Source organism: Echinops telfairi, unplaced genomic scaffold, assembly GCF_000313985.2.
Source record: "Echinops telfairi isolate 266 unplaced genomic scaffold, ASM31398v2 ScPeMD7_2186;HRSCAF=2738, whole genome shotgun sequence".
Classification (NCBI taxonomy): domain Eukaryota; kingdom Metazoa; phylum Chordata; class Mammalia; order Afrosoricida; family Tenrecidae; genus Echinops; species Echinops telfairi.
The window spans coordinates 10,030,589-10,038,322 of NW_022106084.1; positions in this window are offsets into that span (position 1 = coordinate 10,030,589).

Here is a 7,734-nt window from a genome sequence, read left to right on the forward strand (position 1 = left end):
ATTGAGGGTGGCTTTGAAAGATCTGAGCCTTTTCCATCATGGCTTAAGTGGCACAGGAGTGGGTAGTGTCCCTCTCCCAGTTGATGGGGCTGCAGGAGGTAGGAGTACCTGCACTCTGTGGCCCTGGTTGCCGTCTGTCTCATCAGGTGAGACAAGAAGTGAGAAACAGAGAGAGACTAAAGCAAAAAGACAAAAATCAGAAAAACTAGAGACAAGTGGGGGAAAGCTAGAAAACAACAGCCAGAAAACATATGTAATAGCTAAAAAGATAAAGAAACTAAAAACAAGGGAAGAGAAAAGAAAGAATAAACAAAACAAAGATGAGAGGAGGAAGAACAGTGAAATAGTAAAGAGAAAAATATTAGTAAATAAAAAGGTAATAAAGAAAAATAAGGGAAGGTTTTGAAAGAAAAGAGAAATGGGAAAAATAGACAAAAAGGAAAGTGAGGAAAAGAGAAAAGCAAACAAACAAGCAGAATAAGTGGAGAAAGAAAGGAGGAAACAGGGAAGATAGGAAGCAGAGAGGAGGGAGCTGTGGGGGGCAGATAATCCAGTATGAATTGGTGCTCTCTAGCCACCAGTAAGCCAAGGGGGATGGATGGAGGGGATGTCTGATCCTGCTTGGAGCTCCTACGGAATGGAAGCTATCTGTAGACAGGCTGTCTGATCTGGAAGCAGTGCTTTTGAGTCCTGAAGCAGCTGTGGTAGGGCAGTTGGTTATGGAAGTGGTTCCTTCCCACCTACAGGTGGCCGGGGTAGGCTGCCCATGCAACACTGCCTGTTCCGCTAGGAGGAACAGGCAGAATTCACCCACCTCTAGATGAAGGGTAGTGTGCATCTGACACCTGATCTCAGGCTGAGTAGGAGCTATGTTGGGTAAGTGCGGGTCAGGACTGACTGCCAGTCCTCTGGTCACCAGGAGGGTGTGAGGGATAAAATGGTGCTTCACTTCCTCCTCTGGTAGCTAATCACTAGTGTAGGAACCTGGGCTGTCCTGGCTAAGCAAAGCCAATGATCAGTTTACTGTCCTGCCTGAACCCTGCTTGTAAATGTTTCAGATGACTACACTATTTCAGACCATTTGATAATTCACTGGTTCTGTCTGAATCCTTTCTCACCACTTTTGTTCACCTTCTTCTCTCAATCAATCTTTTTCTTAATCAGGAGTCATCCATTTCTCTTTCCCCTCCCCTTATTCTCAGTGTTCCAGGATTATCATCGATGTTTCCTTTAGGCTGGACTGTCTTGGTTGTCCAGACTCGGCTTAGCTTGTCTACTAGTCTGTCACCTCGCGAGAAGTCCCTCTTTATTTTTGTTTTCAAATATCAAAAAGCAATTGACTTATTTTATACAAAGACCAGGAGTGCATACCGCCTCCTAGGTCATTGTGAATTAAGTCGTTTATAGAGATGAATCTCAGTGAAACCCAAAGGGAAGGCTTACAAAGTGATATTTAAATGAAAATAAAACATTGTAGCCTTTTTTCCCCCCCACTTGCACACTGTCCTCATTTCAGAGACTGCTGATGAGGTGACTTAAACTGCTCAGGAAGCTTAGGAGTAGGCTGTCACGTTGTGGGAAGCAAACCGAGATCAGGACTCGGAGTTGGGGCCAATCTCTTACCTTCGATCACTCGCATAATAATACGATCTACTATATGTAGCTCTTCAAGTTACTTTCCAGTTAAAAAAATAGTAGCCATTAAACATTTGCTTGATGTCTAGCACATATGATGTGATCTGTGCATGGTGACTGTAAACAGGTATTCAGATTTATTTTTTAAAATTATTTTAAAATGCAAGTATCTTCTGATTTACTGTTTTAATCTCATAAACCCAGGCTATGGAAATTAATCCTCCATAACCTGTTGTAATGGACTACACTCTGACTCACAGAAACCCCTAGAGAGAACAGGGGAACTGAATCACCCCACATAGTTTCTGAAACGATAATCCATAAGAAAGCAAACTGCTACATTGTTGTCCTTTGAGTGATTGTTGGCCTTTGAGCCACTGACTTTTGAGGTAGAAATTCAGCCCTTTGCATCTGATCCAACAGGCTACAACCCTGTGTAGTTTTATGTAATTGCTAAAAGAGACAGTGAGACACAGGAGTATTGAGTGAAAGCGAGAAATCCTGCTTGGGATTCAGGTTATGTGACTGATGATAGTCTGCAGATTTTTCATAGCCTCTTTCCCTACTTTATAGAGTTGTTCTGAAAATTAAAAGGGGGAGAGGGTGCTGAAGTGCCTATCTTTGATACTCCAAAAATATGAGTTGTTTGTCCGCATCTAAAGTATATATTTATGGGGAATAGGAAGTATAATAAGAAGTCTTCCTAATCCCTGTGTAGCTCGTTCCTCTGCACAAATGTGTCTGTTTATCAATGAAATTGGCCCAGACCCATTTTATTTGACCATTTGACCAAAGAGCTGAATCTGGGAATTTATTTGATTGTTTTCTCACTGAAATGTCTGCGATGCTATTCAGTACCTCACAGCTTTGAGAATGCTATTCTCTTTGTTAGTGATGTCCAAACAAATACAATGTTAAGATTTAAATGGCAAAGAAACACAGTGGGAGATGAAATTTACAAGGTGGAAGATCAAAAGGAATTAAGTGCCAAAGCTCTGGGCCACATGTCTGTAACAGTGATTTGATTTAATAAGCTTAATGCAAATAGAGTTGTATTGTTTGTGATGTGCACACACACCCATCTTTAACTGTGTATGCACATTGTCCTACTCTGTCCATTTAGAAGTCTCATGAATAAATAAATATAAATAGGTTGTTTTCATTTTTTAAGTCAGCTTCTTATCTGAAATTGAAAACCTAACACAAACGTGAATAGACATGCTTTAAAAAACATGCTAAATTGGGGGCAGACCAAAAGACAGCTCTTGATTGCTATATTCTTCTGTGCTAAATAAGTATCTCTTATCTTATTTTCTTTGAAACTGTTTGTTTTTTACTGTACCTGTAAATCATTTTGTTGCAACTATCACTAGACTCCAAGTTTAGAGCTACTAGCATTCCCACCAATTTTTCATTCCCAGGTCCTGCCAGGTAATTGATATAAAATGTTTGAACCTGTTCGCCTAGCTGACCCTGTGTATATCTTCCTGAATGTTGGTATGGTATCTTCCAGGAAGGTTTTCCTTCATTCTTTACATGTTATTCAAATCCAGCAACAGGTACAAAGGGCACTAATGTATTCTTGAAACACCCTGTATAATATTAAAATTGCTGTTTTCTTCTGTCTTATCTACTAAACTGAAATCTTTGAAGATGGGAACCCCATTTCCTTTAACCTTGAATCCAATGCTCTGGCCAAGAAACAGACGTAGAGTACATTCTCATTAGATAGGTGCTGACCTGAGTTCTCATCTCAAAGGCAGACACATTATGCATTTAAGTTTATTTCGAAATGCTCTTCAAGCTTCCACTAGTTCAAGAAGAATGCTTCTTCGTGTTTAGCTTGTTTAAGTGGACCTTGATAGCCCTGTTGCATCAAACGAAATTCTGACTTGTTTTAGAGTGTTTGGCTCTCCGCTTCTCATGCTTGTATGTGGGAGAATGAAGTCAAGTATAGAAATCATGACAGATGTAGCCTGTATGCCACAGGTGCGCATGAGAATTAGAGATGTGAGTTCATCTACCATTTCTTAAGTGATCCTAGCACCTCTATGCATTGTGATTTTCTCCTTTGAAAAATGAAACTCATCACCACACGGCCCTCCCTAACAAAGGTAGCAGGCTACTTGCCCTGCTGTGTAAGATAAATAAATAAATGATTCTGGAATTGACCAGATCTCATTATATCCAGGAAGGTGATTACCCGATGATCTTCATGAATAGTATGGTAAGATGAAATATCGAGGTAGAAAGAAAAGCTGATTGTAAGAGCTATAATTTGGGGGGCGGGGGAGCAAAAGTGATCATTGAAAGAAGAAAAAATAATGCCGATTTTGTTGTAAGGTGCCATCAAGTCTGCTCTGACGCATAGCGACCCAATGGGTCAACAGAACGAAGCAGCGCACGGCCCCAGCCATCCTCACAGTTGTTCCTATGCCCGAATGTTAGCACGGGAAAAATTCAGTCCGGGTTCATGGACGTTCTTTTACAGCAAGATTTTGTTCATTTCGGACAGCAAGCAACTTAAGGACATTTCTAGTTATCGAGGTAGGCTATCGTGATAAACTGTTACTTCTTTTTATCAGGAAACGTAAAGGTCAGAAACAATTTTACTCAAATTGAGACAGATCTCATCTATCAAAAGCACCATGCAAAAAAGAAATTCACAATGCAACTAATAGTATTTTATCCACCCAAGTCCAAGGTCTCCAGCTCTTAAAAATATTCTTTCAAGGAAACGTATGATTGCTTTTAGGCAGTATTTATTTCGTTTATTGACCGAGGGTGGGAACCCTGGTGGTATGGTGGCTCTGCATTGGGCTGCAATCCACAGTCAGCTGTTGGAAATCAGCAGCAGCAGCAGCTCCACCGGAGGCAGACAGGGCTATCTGCTTCCATTTAACAGTTAGTCTCGGAAGCCCACAGGGGGCGACTATGAGTCAGCATTGACTCCATGTCCCTGAGCTTGGTTTAGGTATTGATCTAGGGTGGGGTGGGGATGGGAGTAGGAACTAAGTGAGCAAAAGGAGAATTTTACCTAGTTCAACTTTTCCAGTTTTTTATTTTCTTTAACATATTTATTTTTAAAACTGCACTTCACGGGAAAAACAGTCGAGGAAAGAAGAGAACCACATCTCCAAGAGACCATCACACCTTCAGGCAAAACAAATTTCTCCATCATTTTGGGCAGGTGGTTGTCCAAGGCTTAAAACAAAAACCAGAAAATATATATGCTTTAAAGCCCTCTTGCGAGAATAGCTTCCCTGTGATAGTCATTAGCAGTACTTCCAAGAGAAAGGTCTAGTAATTTAGTTATTGCCTTCCTTTCATAATAATGAATAATGCTAACTTATTGAGGAAGAGATGATTTTATACTGTACCTTAGTGCTAACAAAGCTTTCTCTGAATGAAGCTAAATTCCACTCAGGCCGCGGTCACAGAATGACCATACTGTATGAAACATTCCACCCAAGTTCATGTTGACCCTGAAAGGTACTTTTCCAGTTATCCTACGTAAGTAGTCTCCCTTGCTAATCTCCCTGCCTCTGGGTTTTCTAGCAATGGAAATGCCCAAAAGATAGCAGCAGGTGCCATTTAATTTTGTTGATGATTTATATTATCATCTACAATTGTTATTCTAGTGCAGCGTCGGTAAGCAAAATCAGTCGGCATTCCAGGCAGCTTGTTTCTCTTCTCTTTCTTGAAGATTCATTATGCATCTTAATATATTATAGAGCTGCCGTTTTTTAATCAGTTTTTATTGGTTTCTAGTTTCAAGGTATAAGAGTCAGATAATGTGTCCAATTGCTTACATTTGTCTAAGTGCTTTTGACACCTATCCCCAAACCATCCAGAATATTTTTAGCATTTGGCATAGACTGATCTAAAGATTTAAAACTTTGAGTTTAAAATTTTAAAGTTCTCTCACTCGCTAATGTTGAATGCATGCCACATTCTTAAATAGAGCATAATTAACTTTAGAAAATGCATTACTGTAGTTACAATGGAAGATGATAAACAAATGTGTATATGTGTGTCTTAAATACAGAGTTAAAAAAATGATTTTCAGTGTAAACTTTCAAGTATGAAAATAACTTCTTCCTCAAAGAACTCAGAATTTCAAAAAATGCTTCCAAAATGTAAATGTTTCTTATAAGTAATAGATGCATATTAAGGATATTTAGATATGTAAAGTATTAAAATATTAGTTTTATTGATTTAGCCACTTAGAATAATAAAGTTAAAAATATTTTGGGTATACTAAAGAGGAAAATCATTCAAATAAAGGTCTCATTATACAATATTTCAGCCTTTAGTATAATCAGAATATTTAAATAAATCATCTATTGAGAAAACAATGTGTTATGCCTAATTGTAAGTTCAATGCATAATTAGGACTAAAAACATTTCCCAAAGTGACTTTTTCAGCAATCAGAGAGTCCATGAAAGGCATCGAATTATTTGAAGATTTTAAAAAGCAAATGGATACAGTAAAGTGGCCCAATCAAGTCACAAACTGAACCTCAAAGCCTTACTAGATCAGACTCACCAAGTCATCAATGTATGTATTATCTACTTTAATAGCAGTCACATTGAAATCACAATAGCAAAAGGGCATTTTTAAAATAAGCCAAGTGATAAAGGTTGAAAAAAGTGAAAAAAATCACTTTTTATCTCATTATACACTTTTAATCATTACGTTTACTTTGAAAGTAATAATCGTGCAGACGTTATCTATTCATTTTCATATGAAAGCCACTGTGAACTGAAATAGACTCGCTGGCATTGATTATTTATATAAATGTAAATTTTATGTATAAATGGAAATGTACACATACATACATGTAAATGTATATATACATGTAAATGAAAGCAGTTCATTGACAGGAAGCTGTCAGAAGTTCAGGCCGGACTTAGAAAAGGACATATAACAAAGATTATCATTGTTTATGCCAGATGGATCTTGACTGATAGCCGCGAACACTAAAAAGATGTTTACCTGTGTTTTATTGCCTATGCCAAGGCATTCGACTGCGTGGATCATAACAAACTGTGATAGCCTTGACAAGAATGGGAATTCCAGAACATTTCATCATGAGCATGGATCAAGAGAGTTGTGCAAATGGAGCTAGGGAACACTCCATGGTGTAAAGTCAGGAAGGGTCTGCATCGGCTTGTACCTTTCACCACACTTACTCAATCTGGATGCTGAACCAAGTAACCAGAGAAGCTGGCTTATGTGAAGAAGAACGTGGCGTCAGGATTGGAGGAAGGCTATTAACAACCTGTGGTAAGCAGATGTCGCTGCCTTGCTTGTTGAAAGTGAGGAGAACTAGAAGCATTTGCTGATAAAAATGGAGGCTGGCATCCATCATTATGTTAAAATACCAAGATGCTTTCCTTGGTAACGGGGAGGATCAGCACAAAAGGAGAAGGCCGTCAAGGAGATGGGTTGACACAGCGATGGCAACACTGAGCTCTAACGGAACAGCGATTGTGAGGGTGGTCCAGGAGTTCTCGCATTGCCTTCTATTGTGCATAAGGTCACGTTGAGCCAAAACCTACCCCACGGACCGAACCACAGCAATCGACACTTGAAGCAGTTAATTTATCGACTCTCCCTTTTCAGTCCAAATCTGAACAAATTAAGTGCTAGTCAAAAATAAAAACTATAAAAAACAAAAGCAAAGTACAGTTTAGCAAACAGTATTGTGCCAGTGTTATAGGCTAAACGTAGGGGAAGCTATTTGAAAGGTGTGCTAGAATTCTCTACACTCTACAATTTCTCTGGATGTCTAAAGTAGTCTTAAAATAAATTAATAATTAAATTTTAATTTGCTTTTCCCAGTCTTTCCAATAATGTTCTTTTCTGTTTCAAGCTTCAATCTAGGATCCTGCACCCCACTAGTTAGTGGTCAGGCCGCTTTTGTCTCCCATCTGTGACGATTCTTCAGTGTTTGTTGATGAGTCAGAACTTGAACAATTTTGGTCACTTAATATATAAGTTAGATGAAAATGAAAACCAAAGAAGAAATAATTTATTTGAATTGTGGTGTTGGCTAAGGATAATGAATGTTCCATGGATTATCAGGACAATGA